Genomic DNA, 13,775 nt, shown 5'->3' on the forward strand with positions numbered 1-13,775 from the left:
TCCCATGGTCTCTTCATAGAATAGAAGAGGCATTGGCTGCAGGCTTGATGTCTGTTTCCACTCCTTGCCTGTTAAAGATGTTAAATAGAGGGCTGAACTTCGGTGTACTGAAAGAATAAACACAGAATCACAAACCCAAATGAGTTGATGGGTTTGTGTGGCCCGTCGAGGGTCTAATATTCCTTGAGAAGCCATGTAGTGATAAGTGTGGCTCATATGTGTGCCAGTTTGGCTCCCACAAGATCTGGTGATCTTCAGATGGGGTCTCTGTATTCACTCTATGTTGATTTTTGCAACAAATTCTTCCTCCATCTGTCAAGGTATGTTGAAGTTCCACCTACCCAGAACTTGGCTGTTATGAACTGGTGTCTCTGTGGCTCTGCTTTGCACGCTGTACGCAGTCCAGCGTCAGCATAGTGAACCTTTATGAAGGGCACTAAGGAGTAGGATTTTGTGTTCCCTTCTAGGTCTGGAGACCTGCACATATATGTATAGTTCTAGGACTTAACAAACCTAAAATTCGATTTCATTTAAAACCTGACTCCGGCAAATAGGAGAAAGGATAAAAGCTGAAACATTTCTATGGGAAGGGAGCATACAAGGTTTTTAATAAAGGGGTTAAATTACAACTTGACTCACCTGTGGCTTCTCATTGCAAACCTTCAATCCTCGATGTTTACCCTTTTCTCTTGTGCCTCTAACAGTCATTGAAAAGAAGTAACAGTTCACTCAAATTTTGTGGTATCATATTGACTAGTATTCATGTTTCAAATATGATTGCCAAGGTAGCCCTACTTATACAATAGTGGCGTGCCTGTTACAGAATAACTAGTGACTTTTCTGCTTCGGAGTTGCCCACAGGAGGGAGTTTCATGCCTGATAGTTCTAGTCAAAAGTCCCTGGGTTCTGGAGGTCGTAACCTGCTGCTGTTTTGTTGCTAAATGCTCACGCTCTCAAATTGTCTTCTTCATAACTATGCTTATAACCTGTAGACCTGGCCTGCTCTCAACTACCGTCAGAGACGCTCCTTTTTTCCCCCCAGTAGACAGCAGTCAACAGAGGGTTGTGTAACTGGTTACAGCACTAAAGATACGAGACTCCATGCTCAGCCCTCAACAGATCTGATCAATCAGTATCAATCCCACGACCACCGCGGCTGAGGGAACATCATGGAAGCGGGGGTGGGAGTACTGTAAGAACCAGAGGATGTGGGGAGGTTAAATGATGTCTTCTGGAAATGCCATGCTGTTGCTTGTACTCTTTACCTCACAGCAGCTGTGGTGACCTACACAAGACCTACACCAGATAAAGCCAGCCCAAATCCCAGCACAGATGGAGCACATGATTTCCAGGCTTCAGCCCTTACTGAGTAGCTAGGTAGTGGCCGTTGAAAGTTGCCGGGTAGGGAGAGTCGTTCTTTATTGACTGTTACCACTGGTGGGGTGTCCAGGTACTGTGCATACATGGGCAGCGCTAGCTAGACTTAGTGGTTTACCAAAAACAAACAAACAAAACTCGTAAGTTGGGAGGAGGAGGCATGAGGGAAGTTCAAGGGAGAAATGGGGAGTAGCTATGGTTATAGTTCCTTGTATAAATCTGTGCAATTTTTAAAACAAATCTAAAATTAACCTATTTGTTCTACCAAAGAACAAAAACACAGTAAAAAATTGATATAATTGCTGTAATTATGTTTAAAATATAGTTGTTGAAGTATTTGAAATAAAAGACAAATGTGAGTTTTATATATGTAGGTAAGCAAGGCCAGATCAAAACTGTACCTCGAGAGATTCCAGATGTGCTTTCACACCATCATTAGACAGTTCTATTGCTTAGACTGAGGCACAGCCTTCTCAGCTGGTTTGACAGGTAGATAGATCTACGCAGGAAGATGTACCAACCCACGCACACCATCTTTAAGTTTAATTATAGGCAAGTTTGCAAGCTTTCCAGAGGAATCCATCAGCCTCCTCCACGTGAAACTGGCTGAATCACTGGTTACACCGATCTCCCTTGAATAGATTGGAAGTTGGCACATAAAATGATGTTTATATATTTAATATACTGTGGGTGTCTTTCTGTTGGAGGTAACATACCAATCATTGCCTTTAGAGGTTAAAGTGGTAGGGAGCCAAGAAACTATTAGAGATTTTAGAATGCTGTTGAATCCACACATATTTTTCAGAGGTCTTATACACATTGCAACATATTTATCAAGGAATATCTGATGGTGCCAAGAAGTTTCTAGTAATAAGCATGAGCATATGAAGGAAATGCATTTGCAGTATGTTCGAGGTAGGGTACAGACAGAAAATGAGCTGGAGGGGTGGTTCTGTGCTGTGGTAAGATGAACTCATGTGGCATGATAAAGTTGGAAGGAATGAATCTTTGTCTAGAAGCCTATACTAAAACCTAAAGGATATCATTTCTTTTTCATTTAAAAAATTAACATTTATTTACTATGTGCGGGTAGGCAAATGCCACACACTTGTGCCCTGGTGTGTGTTTGGAGGTCAGAGGACAGCTTTCAGGATTCTGTTCTCTCCTCCTACCATGTGGGTCCCAGAACTCAGGTCGTCAGGCTTGGTGGTATGCACCTTTACCCTCGGAGCCATCTTGATGGCCCTGGGAATATAATTCTTAATCTATGGAAGCCTAGAATTTGCCTCTAAAACCTTTGTGAGGCAAACACAAATAGAGAATGCCTCGCACACCAGGCCACTGAAAGCACCTCGAACACTTCCTGAAGAGAAGGACAGGGACAGGTAAACAGTGCGTCATCTCAGCCCAGCGGGAAGTAGAGAGCGAGCTGTAACTTACTTAGCTCTACCAAAGTGCTGCTTGCAGAGAACAGGCTGAAGGAGCTGGAAAAGGGACAGGGGTAGATAATGACACATGTTGGGAGACAAGGAGGAAGATGTGTGCTTGGGGGAGACCATCACAGGAGAAGCTGCGGCAAGGGACTCCTCAGTGGAATTGTGGTCATGTGTGCATGCCTGCAGCTCCACCAGAGCAAGGTAGAAAGCCCAGAAGTTAGCAGAGCATAGAGAAGGACAGAATGCCCCAAGACAGGGGCGCCTGGAGCCATCACCAGGTGCTACTGCTAACCGTGGGACACTTCTGTGAAGACGAATCCTTAATCTTTTCAGATGCCATCATCCAGGCTTCTCCTTTAGAAAGGCACCGTCCTTTCAGACGATAACTTAGGCACATTCACACACACTGAGACAAGAGTGAAGTGCAACTTTCCCAATGGTCTTGGTTGGGGGCGGGGGTTGGGGAGGAACAAGGAAAAGATGGGAAAATTCGTCATAGAAAAGAGTACTGTAGGCACCCTCTCCTCATCCCATATTACCCTTGCCTTTCATTTGTTTTGGAAACTGTACTAAAGACAAAGTGACGTGTCTGTGGATGTTTGAAAGAGTTCCAGATGCAATTCCGAGTAGCCCTAAGCACCAGGCCTCCACCATCTATCTTTATTCTGTTCACACCTGCCCTTGCATGATGCTGACCCCATCACCAGATCGTGTCACTGGGGAACTCTGCGTTCAGCGAACAACTGTGTTTGTGAAATATTCAGAGGAAACAGCACAGCGAACACCAGCTGACGAAGTTGAGACAGTGCATGGTAAAAAGCCCCTTGAAGGGTTATGCCACTGAGAAAGCCCTCATCCTTAACACACTAGGGTCCTGATTTTTAAAGGGATGCTGGCAACGGTGTACCTGAAACAAACCAAAGGCTCTGGATTAAATGCGTTTTCCTTTAAATTGTGAGTTTGTAATTGGGGTGAGTCGTGCCCTCTGAATTCCCAGGTATGAGTGTTTTAGCCATACTGTAAATGTTTATGAAGGAAAATACACAGGAACTTGAAGCATAAACTACACATGGGATTCTGACGCTTAGAAGTAATCTTCTCTATATGCATATGTCCCTAAAAAGAAGCAACACTCTAAATCCTTATTCATGTTTCCAGATTACTCCGGGCATTTTATACAGTATGTATAACGAAACCTCATGAGGAATATGAGAGACTTTGCTGTCGGCATGATTGTTTAAAGCATATTTTTCTTGATTTTATCAATACAATGATTAAGGTGGAATTTTATTCATACTTACATAATTGCTATCTTCCCATTGAACTATTTATTCATATTCTTCACCCAAGACCTTATGGGATCGTTAGTGCTTTTTGTCTTGATTTATCAAAGTTCTATGAATGAAAAAAAAAAAAGGCTTTCTTTTTAGAAGCGAGAGGGACGGCTTCTTGTTCATTTTCTGGGGCTTTGGTCAAGTTTTTTTTCCTTGTTCTCAGGAAAAGCAAATTTTTAAAGACAGAGCTCTCACAGCTCCCATTGTCTACGCTATTAAACAGAATATTGCTTTGGACAAGTGCTTGGTGAATCTGTGTGTGCTTGAAGGACTGTTTTGAGTTGCCCTCCCTTAAGGACACACATCTCCGAAGACTAAGGGGTTAAGGCCTGACTCCCCCTTGGCAGAGTGGGTGACCACGAGGCACAGAGGAACAAGAGGCTGAGGACTGTTTTCAGAATGTGTGTCTTTGTGGAAGGAAACGAAACGAAACAGCTACTTGGTTTGGAGCACGTGGGACTAAAAACACACGCTAGGCATTTTTCAAATAATAGTTTTCCTGTTAGCCCATTTACCTAATTTTAGGTATTTTAAAATTTCCTGCACGTTTTCAAGTTTCTTGAGATCACCCAGGAAGCTTGAAACACAGACTTGAACATACAGGCGGGGAACCCGTTCTGAGCTACCCCGTCACAGTAACATCTGGAACTTTCTCCCCCCAAAACAGCACAGAAGTGACCTTTGAGGTCAAGGCCAGTGCCTGGCTGACTAGGTCTTTGGCTGTTTGGTTCCTGATGTCATCCTTGATTGTGACTCGAAAGTCTACAGAACACATCGGTTCTGTCCTCTGGTTTCTTCTTCTAGTAGACCAGACAGAGAGAGGTCATGTGTCGTGTGTGTGTGTGTGTGTGTGTGTGTGTGTGTGTGTGTGTGTGTGTGTGTCTGTGTCTCTGAGCTGTCACGTGTGTGTTCACGGGACTCGCTGGCCTCCTGTGTGTGTGTCCCCTTATTCTGTAGTGACAGCCAGCAGTTGTGTACCAGATGTTTTGTGAACGGTCCCAGCTGTTGCTGACTGCCACATTCTTCCCTGGCTGTGGATTACAGTACTGTGGGTTCAGACCAGAGGCAGGACCCCTGGGGCCGGCCATGTACACAATGACCTGTATTCCTTGGAGAGAGTGAAGATCTGTCATTTCTGGCTCTGAGACCTGCCTGCATAACTTGCTCTTATCTCAGCAGTTTCCTGGGGAGGCTTTTTCCTGGCTTAAGCCAGTGTCCCCGCTACACTACCCCCTCATTTGTGAGAAGGACCTCCGAGGTCAGATTGGGACTACTTACATTCCAGAGGGGCAGTATTCCGTTTGGCTCTCTTTGCCATACCCCGACCTGGGTCCCAGGTCATTGCTGGCTTGGGTATTGTCCCCCCGCCCCCTGACCTCACAAGAGCAGCCTGTCCTTACACTTACATATGTGAATGTCCCTTGCGCAGTGACCTCATTGTGACCCCTGTGCGGACTCCCCATTCTGATGTTTCCAGATTTCCTCCTGGCACTTGGTTTTCTCACCTCCTTCCCAGAATCCTCTTCCTTATCTCTGGAATATAGAAAGTGGATGCCAAGAGCTGAGTCCAGCTGTGTTTCTAACTTCCTGCTCCTCTCCTGGTTCCTCTGCAGCTTTGGACCCGTTCAGCACCCGTCTCCCACCTGCACGGCACCTCTGAGGTTACCTCCGAGGTTAGTCTGTGTCACCACAGATAGAATGGTTCATATCATAAGTTGTCCATCCCTGCCGCCCCACCCCCCACCCCCCACCGATTCCGTTCTCACACTCTGTGGAGACAGCTGTTGCTGATTATTTCTTCTGGCGTACTCTGATTCTGCTTCATATTTTGTTTGCATTTTGCTGTTCTTTTCTGAGTTGATGCCGAGGTTTCCCTGAGTCTATGTAACTGGGTTTTGGATTGAATAAGCAGCTTTGATAAGTCACTAAGAACTCCTGGTGGAGAAGAGGCATGTGTGCCCTCTGGTCACCACTCCTCAGGCCCCTTCTCCAGAAGTTGCCAGGCCAGTGGAGAAATGATAACAGATTGGCATCTTTGTGTTTCTAAATCTTAATCGTGGACTATACTGAGAAATTGGTGTTTCACTCTCTAGCTACCTGTGCGTCTCCCCAGGCTCAGAGCTCCCATTATCCAACTGAAGAAAGGCCCGTGGGCTCCATCTTGGCACATGGGTGTACCTCGCAGCCTCTCCTCTTGTTTAGGTGATGGGGACGCCTACCTCTAAGCAGAGCTGAACAACTGAGTGGGAAAATGTCTCAAGGCCATTCCTTATGCTTTCTCTATTGGCTCCTGTGTCACCAGCATGTCCCAGATGCGCTTTCTCTGTTGAGTTTGAGCATCATTTTTCCAAATATAACCTTGATAGGAGCTTGGCATGGGCCTTTGTGGTGTTCATACAGATTATGGACACCAGTTGGGAGCATCATTCCCATGAAAACTAGGGTTTTGAATTTGAAGTAGATTTGGTTTCCTACTGTTTGTTTCTACTCTCCTGTTGGCTACTAAGGGGGTAATTTTTTTTTCTGTTTTAAACCAAGGTAGTCAAGGGGGGCCGTGCATTACCCTGAGCATCATGTTAGGAGGACACCTGTCATAGGTGATCGTCCCTCCTTTATGCCAGGTGTGTTGTCTGACACACCTGTGCTGCTCACCAACATTTGGCCTCAAATGCAGTCTGGCCCTTCCAACCCCCTTGACGATATGTTCTTCCCATATCCTGACTCAATTGATTGGGGGTTCCTGTTGGGAAAGAACATCCCTGGACCGATTCTAGAGTCTATCCGACTGGCTACAGAGTAAGTGTGGAGTGCACGCTCCTGTTCTCATCTTGTAGAATCATCTGTAGTTGGGGCTCATGAGTCAGTTCAGGTTTCCTCTCTTGGATAAAAGTGAGACATTGCTAAGTTCCTCGGCTCATGTGAAGCTGCTGTATAAAAGGCAAGTGTCCTGCCTGGTTGGTTGTCAACACAAGCTAGAGCTGTCTGGGAGAAGGGGACCTCAGCTGAGACAATGCCTCTGTAGGACCAGCCTGTATGCAAGTCTGTAGTGTATATTTTCTCGATAATGATTGACACGGGAGGACCCAGCGTATGGTGGATGTGCCACCCCTCAGTCCTGGGTTCCATAAGGGAGCAGGCTGAGGGGCTGGAGAAGTGGCTCAGTGGTTCAGAGCACTGGCTGCTCTTCCAGAGGACCTGGGTTCAATTCCCAGCACCCACATGGCAGCTCACAACTGTCTGTAACTCCAGTTCCAGGGGATCCGACACCGTCACATAGAATATATGTACAAGTAAAAGGCCAGTGCACATTAAATAAATAAATAAATAAATAAATAAATAAATAAATAAATAAATAAATAAATCTATCTTTAAAAAAAGGAAAAGAAAGAAAGCAGGCTGAGCAGGCCATGAGGAGCAGAACCAATAATCACCACCCCGCCATGGCCTCTGCATCAATTCCTGCCTTGAGTTCCTGTCCTGACTTCCCTCAGCGATGGACTTAAACTATGAGCTGAAATAAGCGTCTCTGGTTGCTGCTGGTGGTGGTGCTTTATCTCAGCCATAGGAACCCTAACTAAGGCACAAGTCTATCTCTGAGGAATCCAGAGAGAAGTTTACGTGTTCCATAGTAAACATGAGCAGCTGCCAGTCACTCTCAAGTTGAATTCACTTCTGCTGCTCACCAGAGTGGCTTGCCAACCTAAAGGAAAAGTGCTCAGAATCAGCCGACAGGTCAGTAGTGTCTCAACTGTGACTAGGTTCAAGGAAAGTTTGAAGCCAAATCCCATCAGCATATGGGATGTAGTACGTTTGTTTTGTGCCTATCAAAGCACAGTATTCGGGAAATACCAGTGGGACAAGCTCTGCTTTCCATCTGCTTTGATACAAAATCACACATTAGTACAGAAGGCTGAGGAGAAGGCCAGGCTGTGGCCTGGGAAGCCAGCTGTTGATCCACACCAGCTGTTGATCCACAGGAGGACCTCCAAGCTGCCCTCCCTCCCTCAGCTGGGGCAGAGGGCACTGTGCCAACACATTAGCATCCCTGTTCTTGGGAATACCTTAGAGGTTAGATAACCTGCATATAACAAGACAACCCCAAACTGCAAAATAAAAAAAACTCGGGTTAGTTTAAGAGCATTATGTGGTTCAAAGGTGAAAAGCCTGGATGGCTCCTGCCATCCAGGTTAGTTCTCATCTAGGTCAGTTCTCAGCACCTGTGTCAGAGACCCCAGATGACCTGTAACTCCAGCTCTAGGGGGACACAGTGTCTCCTCTGCCACTCACTCACACGCCCCCCCCCACGTGATTAAAAATAATAAAAGTAACCTTCTTTAAAAAAAAACTTTTAACAGATGTCTTAAAAAACATTATAGTATGACTCCACACTAAAGCAGTGTGGACTCTTAAAGCTGAGCAGCCATCTGACACATTCCTTTCCTGTCACTGTCACTAAAACTCCCGACAGCAGCTTGATGAGGGAATGATTTGTTTCCTGCATGCAGGGGTGTGTGTGTGTGTGTGTGTGTGTGTGTGTGTGTGTGTGTGTGTGTGTATGGGTGTGTGTGTGAGAGAGTGTGAGTGAGTGTAAGTATGTGTATGAGTGTGTCAATATGAGTGTGTGTGTGTTTTCGGGGGGCAGCTGTTCATATCACTGTGGATCGGGAGCAGAGAGCTTACAGAAAGTGGCCAGGGGTAATATATTCCAGGGGTCTCAAACCCTGTGATCTATTTGCTCCACTTACCGACAAACTCCCAGTCAACTCCACCAGCTGGGGAGCAGCATTAAAACAAACAAATCAAACAAACAACAACAACATCATCATCAAACAGGAGCCAGTGGGGACTTTACAGATTCAAAGCATAGTACCACATTTTCTGCATTCATTCTCTCTCTACTCCCTCCCTCCCTTCCTCCCTTCCCTGTCCCTTCCCCCTCCCTTTCCCCTCCCCTTCTCTCTGCCACTCTCTCTCTTCCCCCTCCCCTCTTCCCCCTCCCCTTTTCCTTCACTCCCTCCTCCCCCCATCAGCCCTCCAAAGACTCTCAGTGACTTTCACACTGTCACAGGTCACAGAGCTTGTTAATGTCCACCTTGGGATTGACTTAGGGAGCCCATACATTTTCCTCACCATGTGAAAAGACTCTGAGCTGACTGCAGAGTCAAGACATTAGAAGTGGGATATTCTATGTGAGGTGTTCAGACTCTTCAGGGCTTTCTCTCTGAGGTCAGTCAGCACCCTTTGGAGACCTAGAGCTTTTTTTTTTTTTTTTTTTTTTTTTGAGCCTTGATTATATATTGATTTTTGGACAAAAATTCTAAGCTGAAGACCATGGCCTTGTTTATATGGGTCCCCCAGATTTGGAAATTTAACTATGATCACACAACCCAGAACACACCCAATCTCCTACCCGCCTAAGCTGGAAACTTAAATCTGAAATGCTTTGAAATCCAGGTCTCCTTGAGTGCTGTCTTGATGCAGGAGGCCCAAAGTGCTATAGCTGGCCTGGTGTGATGGTGACACTCCAAGACAGGCGTGCAAAAGGCAGCCCCAGCACTCAGCTTCACATTCTGCATCTAGGGAGCATGCGAAACCAACAAAATGTGTGCTGAAATTTGCTCCCAGGCCTCAGCCATTTCGTCACACGGGTATGCAGATACCCACATCCGTAAAAAAGATGCAAACACCCCCAGTCCCAAGTGCTCCAGGTCAACGACACCTGCGTCAGTTACTTTACTCCTGCAACAACACACCACAAACACAAGCAAGGTAGGGAGGAAAGAGTTGCTTTTGGCTTGTGGTTCCAGTCAGGGAGTCCACAGCGGCAAGGAAGAGATGGCGGCAAGCAGGAACAGGAAGCTGAGAGATCACATCTTCCGCCATAAACCCAGAGGGGAAGAGAGTGAACTGGAAGTGGGGTGAGGCTGTGAATTCTCAAATCCCGTGCCTGGTGACATACTTCCGCCTGCAAGGCTGGAACTCTAAAGGCTCCACAGCCTCCCAAAACAGCGCCACCTACTGGAGAATCAGGTGTTGAACTCTATGAGCCTATGGGGAACATTTCACATTATACTGCCTAGTAACTGCAACAGCTTGCACACTGGCTGCTCCTGACAGCCCAGCCCCTTCCCCTGCACCTCCAGCCCCACTGTTGGCCAGACAGTGACAGAGTTCAGCGAGATTTAAGAAGTTAAACCCAAGACAAAAATGAAAAGACATCTATCTGAGCCAGGAGAAAGCAAATTCCTCTCTCCTGTCTCTTTTTCATGAGTTTAAGGCTGGCTGGATGTTTCAGTGGAATGTGTACCTCCTCCTTTCAGAGCAGGATGTGGGATTTAAAAGGATGACTTTTATTTGGGGTGTTGCGCGTGCAAGGCATGGGCTCAGTCAGACATCAGTTGCCTGTCCGGCTCTAACAGAACAGACTGTGGATAAAAGACTGAACTTTGGGGTGGGGTCGTGGTGGGATGACGCTTCTGCACAACAGTGCTCAGTCGCAAGGACGGGACTCAGCTATAGACTGTTGGGGGAAGACTAATGTCCTAAACTATGATATCAATTGCACGCAGCCGTCCACAGCATGATTAATGCAGTCATCTGAACCGAGTGTTTTCTTTGGAGTTTTCCGCTGAAAGGAAGGAAGAGAAGAATGTGGCAGTTCAGCATTCCACCATGTTTCCAGGGCTGGGGTGTTTGGGAGGATAGAAGCCCAGGAGTGGAAACGGAACACAAGGCCATCTTCCTAAAACCACAACAAGGCTTCACCTAGGTGCATGGAGCATCTCAACTCTTCAAAAATGCGTACTGAAAAACATGTTTGAGGTGTTCTCCTAAGAACCATCGTTGGCTGACCGAGTCTGTGAACTTACAGGTGGAAGCCAGAAGAACATTTCTGTAGGAAGTGTTGAGCTCCGCAGAGCAGGACCCGTTTTCTTTTTCTCTTCTGTGGTGGTCACACAGCACAGCTGCATTTCTCTGGTGAGGGATGGTTGCTAGCCGGTCTCCTCTCTTTCACGGGAGGTGACACACAAAAAACCAGGAGCAGATGGGTGGGGTTGGAATCAGAAAACCAATGCTCTCCCAGGCCTGATCAGAATAATCAAAGTCAGAATTAGGGTCTCCCTGGAATTGAAGTGTCCAAGACTATGCCCCTGTGCAGACATGTTCTACGGTAAAGAGCTGTCAGTAGGTTCAGTAACACTATAGGTGTGGAAGACTTGCTTGGTTTTTATAACATCCACGGTGTTGGGTATGTCTACCCACTTTCCAACAAAAGCAAGGGCTCAGTAGCCTTTGAGGGACTTTGGAGACTGTGCAGGCAAGGTTGTATTGAATAATAATCCACTTTCTGGCCACTAGGTGGTGCTCATTCACTTCCAAATTTGCTATGGAGGCATTTTCTTCTTTTGCTTATAGTTCTGCTGTTGAAAAGAGGATAGACAACCAAATTATCCTTCAGCCGAGAGTCCCTGTTCCTCTCCAGGTGCAGGTGTATGAGAATTTTAATGTGGTTTATTCAGCCTGTGAAGTAATGGGTTTACAAATTAGCATACCACCCCCCCCTCTCTCTCTCTCTCTCTCTGTGTGTGTGTGTGTGTGTGTGTGTGTGTGTAAAATTAATTTATATTCAGCAGAAGCATTTTGTTACTTGTATTGGACCAGTACATAGTGATTACAACGAACGTTCTCATGGTTTTACCTGTTTTCTATTGTGGACTTAAGAATCCTGTAGATTCATAATGCAATGCCTATACTGTGAATGAGCATGGCACGTACGTGTTCCGAGGAGCACAGGGTTCTCCAGGCCTAATGGTCCTCAGTGTTGCAGCAGACACAGGAAGTAAAACTGAGGACGCTTGAGACTGGACTCTGACTGTGGGTAGCATTTGGAGGCATCTTAAGGGAAGTGTGTGAAAGTTAGCTAGCAGATTTTAAGGGAAGTGTGTGAAAGTTAGCCAGCAGATTCAGAGAGAAAAACCAAGCTGGGCCTAGGCAGGAGGCTTCCCGAAGGAGCAGTGAGGAGAGCTGGAGGTAAGATGGGGTCCTAGCTTCTGGCGGGTGGGCATCCTGTGTACCCTGTGCCCTACTTTTAGGACCCCTTAGACTTAGAACATAGGGAAGACATTTTAGAAAGTTTTGAACAATCTTAAAGCTGTTGCAAGTGGGATTAAAAGACAGGATAAGGAGAGACCCGGGCAGGAGTAGCTGAGGGGATAGTGCAGGGCGGGGCCGGGTTGTACCTCAGAAACTGTGACGTGTTCATCATTGAATTTGACCTACAAGGTGGGCTGGCAATGGAGGGATCCCAACATGGGGGACATGTGTGAAGTTCAGGTTTAGTCCCTACCCAGTGGTTCTGGGTCCTTAACCTGGAGAATTCCTGCTTTGGAAGAACAAAAGGATTTGGGTAGATGACGTGGTTGTAAGTGTGGAAGGTGCCTGAGTATTTACTGATCTCTGTCCTGTACTAGATAGAAAGGACTCGGGTGTCTCATTGATCATGACACATTGATGATCATACCCAAATTACCTGTTTCTTGACTTTATCACTAACGCAAATGGGCATAGAACTTTCCACTTACCCCCGGAATGGTCTTGATCTGCACCAGGCTGGCCAATAATGTGTCAGAACACCCAGATGGCTAAGTTCTTGGAACCCAGTGAAGGAGAAGTGGAGACATACTCTGACCAATAGACTTGTGCTGAACGCCACTCCTCCCCCCATCTGCTGGAAGATTCCATCCATGTCTCACCCTCTCTCCAGTTCCTCTCAGTGAGCCTGACAGGCCTCTCCCCACACTGCAGCGGATGCTGCAAGCCTTTCTTCTTGCGGTCTATTTTCTTTGTACAATAATCAGTTACAATGTAGAAAATGATTTAATGTGGTTTTGCCTCCTTGCACACCTCTGTATGTGTTGGGGAGTCGTCTTTACTGACATGTTCTCCAGTCCTTGGCCCACTCCCTGGTCCAGTGAAGATAATTAGAAATATCTCTTGAATGACTGAACACGTCCCTATTTAATATTCAGTGAAATACACAAAGCATGGTGTATATTAGTTACTCAAAATGAACTCTGGATAAATATAAAATATTCTCTAGTGGACTTTGTTGCTGTATTAACTTTAACCTGTGAGGATGTTTTTCATAATAAATCATTACAGTTTAAATTGTGGGTCCAGAGTTGGAAGACATTGCATTATAGGACAGGTCTGAGTCCTATAAAAACCACCCTGAGTGGTTTTCTAGGGCAAGTAACCAATGCTGCCTTCTACGTTGGTTCTCCCTGTTAAAAACAACAACAACAAGAAGCATTCGCAGAGCTATAGCTTGGATTAAATAAATTATTGTATTATCTTTAGAATGGGACCAGGAATATAGCAAGAACTTAATTTGCAAGTCACATTCATAGATACCTTATTTTATTTCACAGTGGCATGATTTGCTTATTTTGCAAATCATTTTTGAAGTTAAATTGCTTATCCAGTTTTCTGAAGAGGAAAAAAAAAACACATTCACAAATGCACAATTTGGGTACTTTCTCATGATTTCAATTCCAGTGATCACATAGATACAATGCAGTAAATACTGGTTTTATTGCGGAATATTTTACATGGGGGCCACCAGTCT

The 13,775-nt window shown here is 45.7% G+C and overlaps 1 protein-coding gene across 1 annotated transcript in view; it reads left to right on the top strand.

The window, feature by feature from the left end:
* Window positions 1-13,775, top strand: part of Bicc1 (BicC family RNA binding protein 1) — a 235,937-nt gene that overhangs the window by 184,079 nt on the left and 38,083 nt on the right. The gene's annotated exons all lie outside the window — the stretch shown is intronic.

Source organism: Peromyscus eremicus, chromosome 16_21 (genome assembly GCF_949786415.1).
Source record: "Peromyscus eremicus chromosome 16_21, PerEre_H2_v1, whole genome shotgun sequence".
Classification (NCBI taxonomy): domain Eukaryota; kingdom Metazoa; phylum Chordata; class Mammalia; order Rodentia; family Cricetidae; genus Peromyscus; species Peromyscus eremicus.